The sequence below is a fragment of the Canis aureus genome, chromosome 5, assembly GCF_053574225.1.
Source record: "Canis aureus isolate CA01 chromosome 5, VMU_Caureus_v.1.0, whole genome shotgun sequence".
Lineage (NCBI taxonomy): Eukaryota > Metazoa > Chordata > Mammalia > Carnivora > Canidae > Canis > Canis aureus.
Genome location: NC_135615.1, coordinates 80,021,957 through 80,040,798, shown reverse-complemented (window position 1 = coordinate 80,040,798; position 18,842 = coordinate 80,021,957). Strand labels below are relative to the sequence as shown.

Sequence of the window (18,842 nt, the reverse complement as noted above, 5' to 3'; positions counted from 1 at the left end):
CAAAACGAATGGGAAGCACCAAAGGAAAGCTCAGAAAAGTAGAGGGGGCTGTTGTGCGAGCTGTCTCTGCTCTAATGTGAAGGCAGAAATCAATTCGCTCTCCCCTTCTAACCCTGGGATCCCAGGAGAACGACAGTGTTTGGATGGCCTACAAATGCTCAGCTTTCCGGCCGTGCCCCAGACGGGGAGCGCAGCCACCCCAGCCCTCCCAGTATTGTTCTTACCTCCCACCTCCTCCTACGTCAGGGGAGGGGGGCCGGGCACATGGTTCCGAGGTCACGCTCCTCACTTAAAGGATCGTGGGAATGCTTATGGAAACACTTGTTGCAGCTCTGCCAGCTGGAATCCCTGCTTCATGAGAGGCTTCTGGAAAGCACAGGAGGAAGGCAAGCGCGGGGAGGCAGATGTTATGTGTTATCATAAAAGAAACAACGATGATCAAACTGTCCACTCTAACCATGTGCCATTTGGTGTACCTCAATTATACCTCAATCAAGCTGGGAGAGGGAGAAAAAACAGAGAGCCAGCCACTCTTCTATCAACTCAAAAGGACCCTGCTGCCCGACAGCTTTGGGAAAGCAGGTTTTAATGAGAAAATTCAATTAGGAAGTGAGCTTCAGGAAACCCAGAGCATGCCGAGGGAAGAGAGACGTTCCCAAGCATCTCAATGCCGAGTAGTGCACCAAGGACCCTGGAAAAGTGGCCACCGAAGCTTCCTACTGCCCTCCGGGGAGCTGAAGCTCAGAGAGGCACAGGGCTGTGCTCCCTTCACCAGCGAGACTCAGCGCAGGAAGCGGCGGCCCTGTAGGCCTGTCCAAGCTGGGATGTCAGCCCTCGAGCACACCGTGTTGTTCAAGAAGGGAGTAACAGGGTATCTGCCCGACTCCCCACGGAGGCTGACAGGCCCTCAGTGGCCTTCACGGTCATCAGCAGGAACGGCCCGGCCCCTCTCTTTCTCGTAGTTTCCCTTAGAACCTACCGCAGGCAGCTGGTCAAGGTTGGGACGTCCTCCGACTGGGGAAAACAGCCTAGCTGATTCTCACAGGAAAATTAAATGCAGACAGAGCAAGGGGGCAGGGGTAGAAACCCTTTCCAATCAGGGATGGAAAACGGAACGACTCAGCAGCCGGGATGCATGCTTGTAGGATGTAAAAATCGGCAGGTTCCGCCCAAGACTACCAAAGTCCAAAGAGAAGGGGAACATGGTGACACATCCCAGGTAAGAGAGTCCCCATGGGGGAAGAGGTCTCCTGGCCTCAGGCTAGCCCACTGGAGACAGGAAACCACAGATCTCCCCCCAAAACTATATATCCCCAGAACTCCCACATCAGAAAAGTGAGATAAAGCAAGAGACTGCCCCATTTTACAGGAAGAAAAGTTGTAAAACTAGGGGCGCCTGGGTGGCTCAGTCGGTTGAGTGCCTTCAGCTCAGGTCATGATCCCAGGGCCCTGGGATTGAGCCCCACATTGAACCCCCTGCTCAGTGGGGAGTCGGCCTTCCCCACTGCCCCCCACTCATGCTAATAAACAAAATCTTTTTTTTTTTTTTTAAAGGCATAAAACTAACTTTAGGCAACCTCCTTCCCGTACAGCACAACCATCCACATCTATATGAATGTGGGAAAAGATGGCATCAAGTAGTAAAAGTCTTGGTGCTGAAGGTCTGTTGTTCTTCAAGCATCCAGAAGGTCAGAGTTCGAGTGAGCCCAGGGTGCCCCCTTCTCCTTCACAAAACCTCTCCGGCTCTGGGCTCCTTAGCCTCTGCCTGGTCATCACCAGAGGGGAGAATTCACCCTCCCAGAGCAGCCTGTTTTCACAAAGCAGCTCTTACACCCGCAACTTCCACCCACCTACTGGCCTGCTCACCACCCCCCAGATGCGCCAAAGATGCGCCAGGTGCGCCGGCCCTCGAGTGCCTGTGTCCCGGCCCACAGAGCAGTGTGCCCCGCCCAACGCTGCCAGTTCTGCATGTGACACAGCTCTGAACCCCCCCTGCACCCGGCGTCCCCCCAGAGTCTGCCCCACTGACTCAGGCCGTGCCTGCTACTCGCCACTCGCTGCAGTCTCCTCGGGTTAGACGCAGCACCGGGACTTGTTTTATTGTGGTGCTGTTTGTTGAGGGAGTCCAGGTCCCTTGTACTTGGGCAGTCTCCCTCCAGCTGCTGTCACATCCTGTGGCCAGACAGGAGAGAGCACAACAGGGTCGTGGGGGGGGGGGGGGGGCGGCGCTACTGTCAACTTTTCCCACAGTTGAAGTAAAAACCACATGTTACCAATGAGTCCAATAAACCACTTAGAAAGTACCTGGAGGTATAATCATCCTGGAAACGCTTGAATAAAAGATACGTGTTAGAAACAGAGGCTGGGAAAGAGGACGTAAAAAACAAGTTGCTCTTTTATGTACATTGAGCATTTCTCCTGAAATCCAACCCTGGCAGCTCAGTCCTCCCTTCCTCGCAGTGAGAGGGTAAATTCCAAGCCAGCCTCAGGCCAGCTGTCCTGGGTGGCAGCCACTGGGCCAAGCTGCCACGCTGCTAGGAAAGGTCCACAGACACGCAAGGTGAGGGCCCCTCGGCAGAGTGATTCAGAAGTAGTGTCCCAACAGGTATTACTGCATCCAACTCGACTCTAGTTCATCCTTTAAGACAGGCTAGTATATTGGAAAGCCTGGGTGGCTCAGCAGTTTAGTGCCCGCCTTCCACCCAGGGCCTGATCCTGGAGATCCGGGATCAAGTCCCACGTCGGGTTCCCTGCATGGAGCCTGCTTCTCCCTCTGCCTGTCTCTCTCTCTCTCTCTCTCTCTCATGAATAAATAAATTTTAAAAATCTTAAAAAAAAAAAAAGACAGGCTAGTATATTAAAAACTACGCTTTCAAAGAACAGTTAATGAATTTAAAATACACAAAATATAAACAAGCAGGTTTGCAAACTCTTAAAAGACTGAAACGGTACTTTGCCATGCATTTTCTTGGTTTTGTGCAGCCTGCGTGTCCAAGCCAGAACCTGGGGTCTGTCCCCCACCCCCCGCATTCAGAGGGTAGGGACACATGGATGGCACACAGGCAGCCTGGGCCAACCAGGAGTTCATCTGCTTGAGGACTTTTCTTGGAAGTAGAGGGAGTGTGGGAGGTGTGCTCAGGAGCACTACATTTCCTCTAGGACTCGTTTTTTTCGCCCAGCCAGCCCGGGTAGAGGTAGGGTTCAAGGCAGACGCAGAAGGCTTTGAGGGCCCAGGGGAAGTGGGGTGCAGCATGTTCATTTAACTCCATTTGTTGGGCACCCGTCATGTGTAGAAAGAACGAGCCACCAACTGCCGGGTGGTGATGGGCATGCTCACCCCTCCTGCCCAACATACACACAGTGTGTCACCAACACACTAGGAACTAGAGCTCTCGAACTGCTCACTTCAGACCCTCCCCGGGCTCCAGAGTGTCAGAGGCAATGGGAATGCTGGGTGAGGGGCAGCTTGACAGGGGGCCCCAGAGCAGAAGGCAAAGGAGACGGCTGCCCCACGCTGCACAGGAGAAGCGAGCCGTGCACGGGGGCCCTCCTAAATCATCACGTGGGCTCTCCAGATGAGGCCTCACTAGCGCTTCATTATCTTTGTAAACTCTGTGCTTTCCAATTATAAGGAGCATGCATTATTTTTTCATCACAAAAAAAGCTAAAAGAGTTTTTAAACTTAAAAATAAGGTTTAAAACTGACAATTTAAAAAAAAAAAAAAAAGCCAGCAATCACTCACTCTTTGTTCAGACTTCAGTACAGAGTGTAGGAAAATTTTGTTCTCAGAATGGTTGCCCAGATTGCTCATTAAACTTAAACCAGACGATCTGATTCGAACTAATTTAAGCTAGGGGAGGGTGGAGTGGGTGGGCATGGAGGATACAAGATTGGCCATGGCGACAGGTAAACGGAGGTTCGTTATATTATATGCTTGAAATTTTCCATAATAAAAAAGTTTTTTGCTTTTTGTTTTATACAAATTGAAATCAGGCGACACCCCAGTGCATTTGCCCCAGGTGCCAACGAAGCCAGGCTCTTACAGCCACCAAGGACTGTTTATCCGTCATTAGGCAGCTTTCTCCCACTTGCATTCAGGCCAGGGAAGTTCCCCGCTCCTCCAAGGAAGCCCTACAGGACACTTTGCAGCAGCCAGGCGCTTAAAGGACTGAAAAAACACAGGGTCTTCAAAAATCACCAGAACTCTTCAACTTGGTAAGCTCTGCTTTCGTTGGTTTCCTGCAAAGATGCCACCGGGCGCTCTAGAATCTCCAACTCTGGTTTGTTTTAGGAAAGTTCCATTGCTTCTGGCTTTACCTTGGCTCCTTCTACACATTACAAAAATACTGCTCCCTTGTGCGGCAGTAACTAAGTCGACACCAACTGCATGGAAGAAGTCTTCATTCAGGGCACAGAGGGGTAAATGTGTATATGGCTAGCAATGGTTTGGTTTCATGGCCTTCCTCCCCTCAAAAAAAAAAAAAAAAAAAAAAAAAGCGCCGACAATTATATAGTTCTCTACAACGAGTACGTCTTTTATAAAAGGATTTTAAAATATATATATATATGTTCTTTATTTTAAAATAAAACACCGTATAACAGAATCACATTGGAAGAGGTACATAAGGCTGCTCGGAGCAATTTCAGGTCCATGGCTCCCTTAAAAACTTTACAAGCCCAAATTCAAATAAGAACTCTGATGTGACTGAGTGCCTCCAACATACCCAGCACTTTGGCACCTTCATAAAGAGCAAACTGAGGTGCAGGGGCTGCAATAGGGGTGTCCCCTGTTAAGGAAGACACCAGTCTCTCTGGAACATTCAGGGTTCCACCCCTCGCAAGGCCAGAGATGCAATGATGAATGCTGTGCGCACACACACACCGCAGTGTGGACAGGACAGCTGGCGGGTTCACAGATCCCTCCCATCCCCAAACATCCTTCTGGATCACTGAAGGGCTTGTGCCACGCCTCTCCTGGGGTCCCTGTGTGCCCAGAGCTGCTGTTGCCATGCTGCCATCTCCCTACCCATCTCCCCACCCCTTGGCAACTCCGGTTTGACTATGACCAAAAATCTCTTTAGACTGAACCCTCTTAAAACAACTAAGACATTTTCTCACTCATACAAACAAACCTTTACTGAAAACTAAAGATGAACAAAAAGGGACTGTTTACAGAAAACCCTAGGTGCCTCAGCCCTGTTTAGATTATAAACACTAGATTTTGTTCAGATAAACTACATCCTGGCTCCCAAGGGCACTGCCTTCCTTCCTCAGAGGCCCCAGTTTGGCTTTTCCATTCACTTCCCTGCCACTGTCCACCTTGCACCTCAAGCTGCCATAAAGGGCCATCTTTTAGAAATCTAAACCCCATCCCTGGAGCCAAATAAATAATTTCAAGGAGTAGGTGAAGCTCAGAGAAGAAATTTAGAAAGCAATTTTGCAAAATCAGCTGCCAACTGGGAGAAAAATAATTTTTTTCAGGTGAGGACGTCCCTGACCCAGGGATTTTGCAAAGGTCAGACACCAAGCTTTTAACACATTCATTCATTCCACATTATTTACAGTAGCAAAAAGTAAAACCGACCTTAGAGCTCAGTGTACTTAAATTATGGTGAATCATAAAATGAACCACTACACAATCATCAAGAAGTTTGTAACGGTGTTTTCAGTTAGGTGAGAAAAGGGCTTCTGTAATGCCAGTACAGGCAGCAGGATGCAAAGTTTAAAATATGAGAGTTATATTTTAAAAATACGCTCAGAGAAGAATGGGGGGGGAACCCCCACACCAAAGTAAAAGCAGTTTTATCCGGGGCGGGGGGCGATTCTCAGGACTATTAGTTTTTCATCCTCAGTATACTATTTTGTATTTTCCACAAATGAAATATGTGCCTTTTGCCCTTTTCTCCTTTTCTTCTGACTGTGAATGTGGTACAGGCTCTCTGTAAAAAATTCAATCATCACAGAAAGCGCAAAGCCCCCCTATAATCCCACCACCCAGAGGACATCACTCCCCAAAGGTAACTAGCACATGATTAACACAAGCAAGACTGCAAGAATCTAGTAATTTCTTCAGAAAACAATCCATAGGATTCCATATATACAAAACATCCAGAAAGAAGGAAAGATGAGTGGTTTGCCTGAGGCAGGAGTGGGGACGGGGAGCGACCGCAAATGGGTGCAAGGGATCTTTCTGGGGGCGCTGGAAATGTTAAATTGGATTGTGGTGATGGCTCTGCAACTCTGTAAATTTACTACAAAATGTACAAAATTGAGTTGTACGCTCAAAACCAGGGAGATTTAGGATATGTAAATTATACCTTGGTAAAGCAGTTGCAAAACCCCAAAGATACCAGCAGCAGAACTAGAGCCTTGGCCCCGCGCTGGCCCGCCTCTGCTGGGTGGGGGTGCACCCTGCTTCTCTCAAGAGCACTTGCCAAGACCACAAGGAAGAGGCAGAGGAAGCTGGCGGCTTCTCAGGAATCACTGGACAAACCTCCTGCACACAGAAGCTCATCAGATAATGTGTGAGAGTGAAGAGTTGCGGGGGCCAGAGGTCAGCTCCACTGCGCACGGGGCACAGCCATTCATGAGGCTTGCCCTTAATGACAAGTGGCGGTGGACACGGAGCACTGGCCCAAGGGCCCAAATACCACACAAGGTTCAGGATGTGCTGCGTGCACGAAAACTGAGAACACTGCTCTCATCCAACAGAAACTCTAAAGCTGCCACGACAAGATGTTACTCCCTGGAAGTACTCAAAGGTGAATACAAATGGGCCAAAGTGAAAATGAGCAACAGGACAGTGAGCCATGTGGAAGAGAAGGTGAGCGGAGAATCACGCATTACATAAAAGGCACCATGACTACAGAAGAGAAAACCAATCTGGGCGCCAGAAAGGCCAGAAAATGGGTAGGATTCCCTTAAAAAGCAACTGGGAATTATGTGTCAAAAACTTTCAAAGTGTTTGTACCCTTCTAAGAAAATCTACCCTAAAGAAATCAAAGATGTCCACTGATAGGTTACAAAAAGCTAGAAATAACCTCCCCAAACAACAGGAAAATGATCAGTCTGTAACCATTACAATGTTGCAGAGAAAGTCCTTTAAAACATGAGAAAATGATCTATATTATGTTAAATTAGCACAGTTGGATATAAATATTTAATCTCAACTAAGGAAAAAAAAGCCAAAATCCTGGAGAGAAACAACATGAAAATGGTAGTAGTGTTTTGCCCTGTGTGGGGAAATTGACTCTTTCTTTTTTACCTGTTTTTCTGAAATTTCCAAAATTTTTATTGAAGTATTCCTCGGGGATCCCAGGGTGGCTCAGCGGTTTAGCACCTGCCTTTGGCCCAGAGCGTGATCCTGAAGTCCTGGGATTGAGTCCCGCATCAGGCTCCCTGCATGGAGCCTGCTTCTCCCTCTGCCTGTGTCTCTGCCCCAACCCCTGTGTCTCTCATGAATAAATAAATAAAATCTTAAAAAAAAAAAGTACTCCTCAATCTCTAAAATACCCACGATCCATCTGCCAAGTGGATTTCGTTAACTTTACCCTCTAGGGTTTGTATTTGTGTAGAAACTAGGTTTTATTTTCCAGACATAAAATTCTAATGGTGAATCTGCTTTCTGGAATCACAACCCCATGCACTAAAAAATGACAACTGCCACACTCCAGATCACAGTGGGCCCCCCAGGAGGCGTGTGCCACCTATCCCAGCCCTCACTGGGAGCACATAAAACTTCTGTCACTCTTTGGGAATAAGGATTTTGTCGTTATTGCTGCTCTGTTTTCAAGTGGGAGAGAAAAAAATACAATGACCCATCGGGTGGAACCAGGCCTCGTCCTTGGGGGACCCCTGTACCACCTGGAAGGAAGCTGGAGCCACAAGCCCTTCGTGCCTTCCCAAGAGTGTTCTGCAGACACAGCAGTCCAGTTACATGATTCCAGGTGGCAGGTTCCCCAAGAGACGTGCCTCCAGGATGTCACCCCAAGGTCAGGTGCAGAGCAGTCCGGAGTGCAGCCGAGAACTGGCGGGACAGGGCACAGTTCAGAGCCCCGAGGGGCTCACAGGCCCTCCGCTCCTCTGCGTGGCGGCTTCAACCAGAATGCTGTGCCACGGGAGCAAGGTGCAATTCACCGTAGTTACACCACAAAGTTCATCTCACATTTAAGAATTGGAACAGGTGTGACGTTAGCGCCCTAATTAGGGCACTCTCACTTGCATATCCCAGGAGGTGGGGACGGAGCTAACAGGCAGCTCCGGGGGCACACGAGGGCCTCCCCTGGTGTGGGTGGGCTTTCCTTTCGGAGAGTTAATAGGCAGCCAACATGGGAAGCCAATAATCGATCTCCAAGTAATCAAACCTAAGACTGCGGCTGCAGAGCCTGTGGTTTCAGCAGCAAGCCGTGCTGCTGGCGAGGAAAGGCACGCTGGGGAGGCTCCTGAGGAGAAAGTAAACATCCAGAACACCCTTCTCTCTCGGCTCTTTCTATCTCTGAGAGGATTTTTCCTTTCGAGGCAGAACTCTTACTCCTAGCTGTAAATCAGTCCGAACAGGCTTATTGCCTCTGCCTCTCCCTGCCTCCTCCCTCCTCCCCTCCCGCCAGGGTATCTAATTAATATTTTTCTACTCTTTCTGCCCCCAAATACGAGTGTTTAGACACTGAAATGAACGCATCACTTTCCACTCCGGCAACCTCCTTAATCCATAGAGGTAAAAACCTCCTCCTCTTTTCCTCTCGGAATCACGAATCAAATCCTGGTGGCAACTGGGACAACTCAGACCAAAGGCAGATGCAAAGTGCTTCGCTATCTCCTGCTATCTCCTACCTTCCATAAATGCTTTTCTCCTTCACTCAACTGCAAATACTTCATGCGCATGAGAAGCGGCCTGGGGAGCAGACCCACTTTATTCCCCGGTCTGCAGCAGGTTGTCACTGAGCCAACACATTTCCTGGGGGGCTGTTTTCACGTCTCTCGGTCTAATCACTGGCCTTGCTCACATCCAAAACCATGTGCCATATGGAGTCCATTAACTTTGCTATTTACTTTCCCTGCCGCCTCCCTTCAGCCTGACAGTTACAGTTTCCACCCCAATGGCCACTTAGCCACCTGTTGCTCCTCTTCTTCCGTCTGATCTGACATGCGTGTCACCTCTGTAGGTTCTGGGTCACATCTTCCAGGCTGGCTGTGGCCCGGGACAGGGGAGAACCTTGCACCCTGGACCCATCTGGGCGCGGGAGAGACACCCGGGTTACAAACAATCCCCTGCAGGCTGCGGAGGCCAGGGATGGGCGGAGAGGACAGGACAGGACACTCGGACTCTGCTCCAGGCCGCCCCGGGGGGGCCCCCTCCTCACTTCCCCCATCTGGCTTCCATCTGACCCGAGCAGCTGGCCAGGTGGTTTTCATTTGCGGATGAAACCCCAGCAGCTCCACCGCCACACACCTCCTGACCCTGGAGTCGATGTGCGGCCGACGGGCACAAAGTCTGCTTGTGTATCACAGAGCGGGACTGAAAGGCCACACTTTCCAAGGCCGGAACCGGGGGTAAGAGAGCAAAGTGGGGGTCTTGAGGCTTGGAGATTCTGACAACAGCCAAGAAAAAGAAATGCCCTGGTCTGACAAGATGTGAATCAAATCTGGCACTGGAGCTGAGGAAGCAGGGAGGGGAGTCTTCGGTGCTCCGCATCTGGGCTCAGACTGGAGACACCGGGACATCGGGCCTCGTTCCTAAGCTCTTCACTAGCACGATCAGGGTAACAAAGGCAGTGGCAGATCTTCAAGGCAAATTATGCTAGGTCTACGTAGTGTGGGTTACAAAACAGCTAAAATCAGATTTATAAAGGCAATATAGCGCTACACAAAAAATGGTGATTATGATTTTAACCACAGTTTTACTGACAAAGGATTTCTGTGTGCCTGACACCGTTCCAAGTGCTTAGTGGTAATTCATTCGATCCTCATAATGGGCCTATAAAATAGCTTCCACTATTAATCCTATTTCTTAGACGAGAGGACTGAGGTACAGAGAAGCTACAGAACTCGTCGAGGGTCACAAAGCTAGCAAATGGCAGAGCTGGAATCTGAACCCAGCCTGGCTCCAGAAGCCAGGTTTTTAACTGCCACCCAGAACAGAAGAGAAACACAACGGTACCTATTTATATATACACCAGAACATTAAATAACAGTCATAAAAGGCCAGAGGGAAATACTCCAAAACAACAAATATTTTGTCTAAGTAGTGGGATTAAAGTGATTTTTATTTTTATACTTTGCTCTTTTTTCTAAATTTCTACAATTTATTACTAAATCAGGAGAAAACCATGACTATTATCATTTTTGAGTCCTTAAAGAAAAAAATCATTCTGTGTGCTAACACTCAGGGATCGCCAGTAATCAGTCCTCAGCAGTTCTCATGAAACTTTCATGCAAGTTACTTAAATCCTACCTCCACGTGTGCAAGTTTCTTCCATCTGTGAAATGGGAATATCATTACCTAACCTCAGAGACTCCTCAAGATGAAATGAGAGCAAGGTAGATCTCTAGGCACAGGACCGGCATCGAAATCATCACACCCTTTCCAGGAGGCCCAAATACTATTCCCCACAGCAGCCACCACTTTTCGATGCTCACTCCACTAGGCACATTAACATGTACTGAGTCAACTGCTTCTAACTCCTTGGTAGGTGAAAGGAAGAAAATGAGGTTCAGGAGCTCACCCCGAGCCACCGTGCCTGGAAGAGGGCAACCCAAGATTGGAACCACATTTACCCAACTCCAGGGCCCTCGCTCTTTCCACAATCCCCACTTCCTTTTCAGATCAAGTTCCAGGTGAAGACAGACAGGGTATCACCATGTTCCTCTTTCTCGGCAGCTCCCTTTCAACTATTTCAGCCTCCTTAAAGGTCCAGGGAGAAGGGAGCATGCCTCACATTGAAATGATTACAAGGTAGTTCTCGGTATCTTTGTTCACACTCGAAACCTGATCCACCTGGTTCAATTATCCCCTCAGCTGTCCCTAACTCAGTCCAAGTTCATAGACAAATTGATGCTGACAGTCTTGGGAGCAAACCTCCGCTCTCTCCTCCTGCAGCCATACCTAGGAGCAATCTACTTTTTGGAATTGACTTCAGAAGGCTGTGGTTGCCATTTTGGCATATTAGATTCTAGACAAGAGTGGTATGGTGGTTTTCAAACACATGCTCTGCCAGGGGATGCTAGCCCCAGTTCTCCCAAATGGGCCAGAACTCAACTTCAGGGGGGTCAGGTGGGTGACAGCGATGACTTTGCTGCAGATTACAGTCTGGACCAGTGGAAGACAAGCATGCATTCACAAAATGAGGCTGGAGCCCTTCCGAAGAGGCCAACAGCAAGGCATCTCGAAGCAGGACCACGTCTGACTCACCAGCAGGGGTGGGCCCTGCTTTGGGAATCCAAACACATGAGCATTCTAGGCCTTTCTGACCTCCAAACAGACTTCCTGCCAGGGTTAATCACACAAACAAGGATTGTTTGTTTTTTTTTTTTTTTTAAAGATTTTATTTATTCATGAGAGACAGAGAGAGAGAGAGAGGCAGAGACACAGGCAGAGGGAGAAGCAGGCTCCACGCGGGACTCGGGTCTCCAGGATCACACCCTGGGCTGATCATTACCCAACCTCAAAGAAAGTTTCTTCTGTGAAATGGGAATATCATTACCCAACCTCAGATTCTTTAGCCTGCAAGCGGCACTAAACCGCTAAGCCACCGGGGCTGCCCGGAATTCTTATTTTTAAAAACTTTTTAAAAGTTCATTATATAGTCCTTTAAGTGTGAATCTGATCTACACAAAGTCCATTTTACCTACTATACATGTCAGGGGCATCTCTACAGCCTCAGAGCAGAGGCCGCCTGGACTGGGTGCATTGTGAAGCAGGAGGAAGATCACTTGGAGATGAGCGAGGTTCAACTCGGTTGTTTCATAAACAAGAAAAGAGAGTCCAGAAAAAGACAAGCTGGCACAAGAACCCTTGGAAGCAAACACCCTTAAAAACTATCCTTTGGGGGATCCCTGGGTGGCGTAGCGGTTTGGCGCCTGCCTTTGGCCCAGGGCGTTATCCCGGAGACCCGGGATTGAATCCCACATCGGGCTCCCAGTGCATGGAGCCTGCTTCTCCCTCTGCCTGTGTCTCTGCCTCTCTCTCTCTCTGCGACTATCATAAATAAATAAAAATTAAAAAAAAATATTAAAAAAAAAAACCTATCCTTTGATACTTCTGCAATGTCGACTGATAGTGAGGCCTGTGTTGGAAAATCTCATACTTCTGAAGGATAAAGGGGCAAGGGAAGAGAAGTATCTCGAATGCAGACAACTCACCACGTTTGTTTTGGAAAAGACCAGTCAAGAGTCCACAAGAGGTTATGAAAAACCCTGGTGACCCCAACTCTAATGTTTATCTTTGGATAATAGAAAGGGATGTTTATTATTTGTAAGAATTCTCTTTGCTATTACAAGACTCATTCCTGCATGCCAGGACTGCTCTCATCTGGAGCCAAGGGGACACTGCTGAATCATCAGGTTTGCAAAAATCATCCCTGCTCAGTGCGTGTCACCGTGCAGGGCAGGCTGACAGGCACCCGTCAGCTCTGCGCGTGGACTGTTACTGTTCCTTTCATGATTATTACCAGAGGTTCCTGTTTCACTTTCAGGCCTTAACAACGCTTCAGTCCGAGAACTCCTCAACCTCGGCAGCGGAGTGGTTCGGAAATGCCCACCGAGTCAGCACCGAGTTCCCCAGGACAAGCCCGCAGGAGATCCGGCGCCGGATCATGGCCCAGGGGGCCCGGCAGGCGCAGAAACAACGGGAAGGAAAAGCGTGGGTGGGAGGGAGGGCGCACCGCCACAGGCGATCGAGAAGCCTTTAAGGACGCCAGGGGACAAAACATGACAGCTTTGTTTCCTACCCCCAACTAACACGTGGCGGAAGGACGGAGAGGACTAACGCTGGATAAGGAACCTCACGTGTATGCAGCACAGAGGAGCCTGCGAGGCGCCTCCACCTGGGCCAGCAGCCCCTCCGGCGAAGCGGCAAGGCAGGTGCCACCCCCCACCTACACAAGACCAAGCGGCCGCAGCTCCCCAGTGACAAGGCTGGGACCGGAGGTGAGAAGCCTTCTGCACACGACAGTCTGGGCAGAGGGGCAAAGGACGCATCCCTCAACCAGCCAGTTACTCCTGCCTCCACTGCTCTGAACAACTCTAAAGTACGAGGCCTCTACATACCCGAAACCTCAGAGATTGCCCGCACCAAAGCCTATCCGTTATGCAAACAGTGAACATTTACTGAGCATCTACTATACGCCAGTCATACGGCTACGAAGCATTTAGTACGAGTATGATCATTACTCCTCTCCATCCCCAGTGCCAACCCTCCCCCTCTTGCCCATGGCACGTCTCCCCTGGCCTGGCACGTCTCCCCTGGCCTACCACAGTGGTCTCCTGACCGACCCACACCCACCCCAGCACCCTTCCCCCTTCTCCACACCTGCGGCAGAGCAAACCTGAAGACTCAAACTTGATCAGCCCCATGGTCTACGCCCTTCGAAGCCTCCTGGGAAACCACCCCCACCCCACCACCCCCAAACGGTGACTAGGAGGAGCGTCCTGCCCATCTCTCCATTCTCGTTTCCCATCCGACTCCCTGCCACCACTGTCTTCCTTCCACCCCCCTATGCTCGTAAGCTCCTTCCTGCCACGGGGCTTCGCACACTGTGGTTCCTTCTGGCCGGGCTGCTATTCCCTCAGCTCAAGTCTACCCCTCCTGCAGCCTCGTGGCAGCATGCCTCCCTCTGGGAGCAGTGACTACCTGGTTGGAGGGTCTGGAGGCTCCAGGGGGGCAAGGGCAACGTCCTTCTTCGTCACCTTCGTACTGCCCAGATCTGACACCGTGTCTGACCCACAGTCAGTGAATAAATAAATATCTGCTTGAGCACCAAGAAGAGAAAAGGTTGCGAGCTGACTCCCAGTCCCTAGCGAGCCATGTGAATGCAGCCAGGATGGTGAGAGGCTGCAGGGAGGTGTGGGAAGAGCAGTGGACGTGGAGTCAACACGTCCTGATGGGGTGAGGCCTGGTGATGACCAGCCCTGGGGCGAGCAACACCCAGCCGCCGGCAAACTCCAGGTGCCTCCAGGTTGGCGTCAATGTCAACCTAGCCATCCTGTGACCCTGACCCAAGCCCAATTCTGCCCATATCCACTGTACCACCGTCTCTCTCACTGAGCATCCCACTGTCCTCACCCTGCTTCTACCCTTGTCTCTCACAATCCTTCATTTGTGCAGCAGCTGAAATAACCTTTTTTTTTTTTTTTAAAGATTTTATTTATTTATTAGAGAGAGACAGACAGGCAGAGGGAGAAGCAGGCTCCATGCAGGGAGCCCAACGTGGGACTCGATCCCGGGTCTCCAGGATCACACCCTGGGTTGAAGGGAGGCGCCTAAACCGCTGAGCCACCAAGGCTGCCCACCTTTTTAAAAAATAAATAAATAAATAAATAAGATCACAGTATTCTCCTGCTTAAAACCCTAAGTCTCCTTGTTACCATCACAATAGAACCTGATGCACAAGGCCCCGTGTCATCAGGGCCCTGATGACCTGACCTGGCTCAACTCAGCAGCAGACCCTGTCTTACATTCCTCCACCTTGATGCCCCTACACAGGCTGTCCCCATCAGGTCCCCTGGGGCTGGCTCCCTCTTGGCACTGTCGCTTTGCCTGGAGGGCCCCACAGGAGGGGGCCCCGCCGTCCCTGCCTGCCCACCACCTGCTGTTTCTTATCACAGGAAAGGCTTGTGTTTATGATCTCCCTCATCCCAACAAAGCAAGGATTTTCTGTTGTTCACTACTTGGGTGAATATCTGCTGAATCAATGCCTCTGACAGTGCTAATACAAACAATTACTGTACCCTTCTGGGCACCAGAGCAAGAAGCATGTGAGATGCATTAATTCATCCTCCAAACAACTACCCCATTCCCATTCTAGAGGAGGAAAGTGAGGAACAGACATGACATGTGGGATTCAAACCCAGGCAACCAGCTCCAGCATCTACACTAGTGACCATGACCCCATGTGAGCTGCTTCTCGTCACACTGGATTGCAGACTCATCTCCCACAGGGCTGGCGCTCTCACAGGAGGTCCTAGATGAAAGCTTAGAAATAAATGAAGGGGGCAGCCCCGGTGGCTCAGCGGTTTAGCGCCTGCCTTCAGCCCAGGGCCTGATCCTGGAAACCCAGGATCAAGTCCCACGTCGGGCTCCCTGCCTGCTTCTCCTTCTGCCTGTGTCCCTGCCTCTCTCTCTCTCCCTCCCTCTCTCTCTGTCTCTCATGAATAAATAAATAAAATACTTTTTTTTTAAAAAGAAACAAAGAAATGAAGGAAAATAGAGCTACCCTACGACCCAGCAATTACATTACTGGGTATTTACCCCAAAGGTACAGATGTAGTGAAATGATGGGACACCTGCACCCCAGTATTCATAGCAGCAATGTCCACAATAGCCAAACTGTGAACACACCTGAGATGTCCTTCAACAGATGAATGGATCAAGATAATGGCAATACACACACACACATATATATATTCAATGGAATATTACTCAGCCATCAGAAAGGATGAATTTCCATCAAGGTGGATGGAACTGGAGGGTATTGTGCTGAGTGAAGTAAGTCAATTGGAGAAAGGCAATTATATGGTTTCACTCATATGTGGAATATAAGAAGTAATGAAAGGGACCATAAGGGAAAGGAGGGAAACTCAATGGGAAGAATTAGAGAGGAAGACAAACCACGAGAGTCCTAATTCTGGGAACCAAACAAAGGGCTGCAGAAGGGGAGTAGGTGGAGGGACAGGGTGATGGGCACTCAGGAGGGTGCACGATGAGATGAACAGTGGGTGTTATACTATACGCTGGCAAATTTAATTTAAATAAATAAATATATATATTTGTGTGTGTGTGTTATGAACACTTTATGTTAAAGTATGAACAGATATCATATCTACAAAATTTAAGTTTCTATTCCAATAAACACTCTGTTTTGTTAAAGCTAGAGAGATACGGAATGTCATGACCTGCACACCAGCCTGCGAGACTCTCGTGTTTATACGGGGCAATCATAGACATGGATTTCCTGGTCATCACCCATGGACACAATCTTTGAGCGATTTCCATTGTATTTTACTCCCCACACCTGATCCTGGTGATCGAAGAAGGTGTGAACACAGGTTCTTGTTCCAACATCCCAAACTTTCACACTTTTATCAGATGAACTGGACACAATGTGAGTGTCGTCAGGACAAAACACAACATTCAACACCCATGATGCATGGCCACTCAGCGTGCCTGCCAAATTGGCATGTTGTACATCAAAGACCTTGATGTAGCCATCATCTGATGCAGTGACCAGGAGCTGAGAACCTGGGGAGAATGTCAGGGAACAGATAGGCATAGCACGGCCTTCCAGGGTGTGCAGAAGTCTTCCAGTTGCAATATCAAAAATATTGATGATCCCATCTATGGCTCCACTGGCCAGATACTTCCCATCACGGCTATATGCAATACTAACAATGAATTTTCCTCTCGTGTCCAGAGAATATTCCTTTTTCCCACTTTCCACACCAAAAATGTTCACTTTACCCACATGAGTTCCTGTGGCCAGATACTGGGAATCAGGAGAAAAGGCCAAAGTCCAGGCATCCACTGCATCTTTAGATTTTATCTGTTTGCCGTTATCCAAGTCCAGGGACGAATATGAGCGTCAAGAGAACTGGACACAGCGATGGGCAGCGTGTGGCTGATGTCCACAGACACCCTGCCCAGTTGATGTCCCTCTAGACTCCACTGTAGGTTCAGCCTCTCATCACACCACTTCCAGACCTTCACCAGGTCATCCAGGGACCCCATAACCACCGTCTCAGAGTTTTCTTTCTTGTTTGTCCCCCAGGCAACTGACCAAATGGCATCATCACGGGCTTGTTCTTGTTTGAAGAGAATACTGTACTGGTTGATCATTTCCTCAACCAAGGAGGAAGGCTACAGGCCAGACAGTTCGCCGCCCTGCCGGCTGCACAGCCGCCACACTTGTTGTCTAAATAAATATATTTTTTAAAAAAGAAAGAAATGAAGGAATCCGAGAAACCTTGGAGAGGAAAGCCATACAAAAGACAGCATGCTTACAACTCACACGAGCACTAGGGGATGAGGCACCCCTCAGGTGGGACGAGGAATGAGGCACTGGCCACATGAGACAGACCCCAGAGAGCAAGTCAGTTCTAGAATGTCTCCTGTAATAGCTACACCCTGGTCTTTAGAAACTCTCTTCCACAAAATATCACACAAATGACTTTTGGAGAAGGTTTCCTACTGCTTTTATTTTGGAAAGTTATCTAAGATTACTAAGAACTACTATTAGTCGTTCTGTCTACCTTACACATTTATGTCCAATCTCTATCCTGGTGAACTTGTGGACACACATTCATCCCAAGCGAGCAGGGAAGCTCAGTGATTTGCCCACACAGCAGTGGGTCGGGGGATCCAGGCGCAAACCTGCCCTCTTTACCACAACACCAAAGCCTTCAATAACATGTGTCAGGAAACGGTCCCAATTTTCTCCAACAGACTTCAAATGATGGTTCAAGTAGTGGAGCGTAGAGACTGCAAGGCAGAGGCAGACCATTTCTGGTGAAGCACTTCTGCTAAGCGGATGGTTTAAAAGGCCCCACCATAGCCTAAAGCTGTGAAACTGCAGCCGTCAGCAGGAGCTGGCCCGAAAAGATAAAGCCCTGGTACAGGAAGGAGGGGCTGAGGGGCTGTGTGCACACTGTGAATTCACGGAACCAGCCTGCAAAGAGGAAGCTGAACTGCACACCAAGCAGCCAGGAAGCCCGGGGCCCGTGGGGCCACCCACTCGAGCCTCCCGAGCTGGTTATGGGCGGCTCCGAGGGACGGAGTGGCAGATGGAGGCGACCAACACCTCCTGAGTGGCAAGCAGGCAGGGCTACCCAGGCGGAGAGGAAACAGGTGCCATCTGAGAAATGGCGAAGGCCAAAGCTGGGCTGAGTCCCTGCTAAGGGGAGGGGAGCGTGGCCAAAGCACCCACTACCAGCCAGCAAACACCCATGAGGATGCCTGGGGCTCCCAGGGGCTCATGGATCTGAGACTTTGATGATAGTCTGCTTCCATTTCTATGATCTAACTCAACAAGCAAGCTTTATTCTCTGAAAGGGGCCAATTTCAAAGGCCCTCTACATGCCAGCTGATGGGTGTCCCCAAGCAGGTAATGGGAGTCCAGACAGGCAGGAACCCCTCACTGATCCCCAATGGCCACGTGACTGCTATTTTTCAACATACTACATCGGCAGTTTACTACCAGTAGCACACCCACACCCTGGCCAGGTCACTCCCATCATCCACTTGCCACAGCTGACCTTTGGATTTGTGATCCTGTTCTGTAAAAGTTGCCGAGGAGCTAGAGGGAGAGAAGAGAACAGCCCCAATGCCCACATGTGCCACTCATCTTAAAGCCTTCCAAAAGGGCAGGCTGACTCCAAGGTCCACGGACACGGTCACGTCCCACGTAACACGGTACCGGACTCTTTCTCTCCGAGCCATGGAGAGAGCACAGTCTCAGGGCAGACTGTTTTCAGAAGAAAAATAAAGATCCATTTCCTGTATTTTATAGGTTCTTAAATGCAGGCGCATAACTTTAAGAGCAACCAAATAATATGCTCCCATGGTAAATGGAACGAGGAGCTGGAGTGAGAAGAGCTTTGAGAAATAAACAAAAGAAATGCAAAAATAATCTTT

General features: G+C 49.4%; 1 protein-coding gene, 1 long non-coding RNA gene and 1 pseudogene across 5 annotated transcripts in view; all 3 read right to left on the bottom strand.

Moving 5' to 3' along the window:
* The window catches only part of CAPZB (capping actin protein of muscle Z-line subunit beta), a 130,406-nt gene that overhangs the window by 85,094 nt on the left and 26,470 nt on the right, over window positions 1–18,842 (bottom strand). The gene's annotated exons all lie outside the window — the stretch shown is intronic.
* LOC144314820 (uncharacterized) lies at window positions 570–4,463 on the bottom strand. The gene is made up of 2 exons (XR_013380676.1): window positions 1,568–4,463; window positions 570–1,175 (listed from the first exon to the last, which is right to left on the bottom strand). It is a non-coding gene; the product is annotated as an uncharacterized LOC144314820 (long non-coding RNA).
* LOC144313529 (uncharacterized) lies at window positions 15,992–17,147 on the bottom strand (annotated as a pseudogene).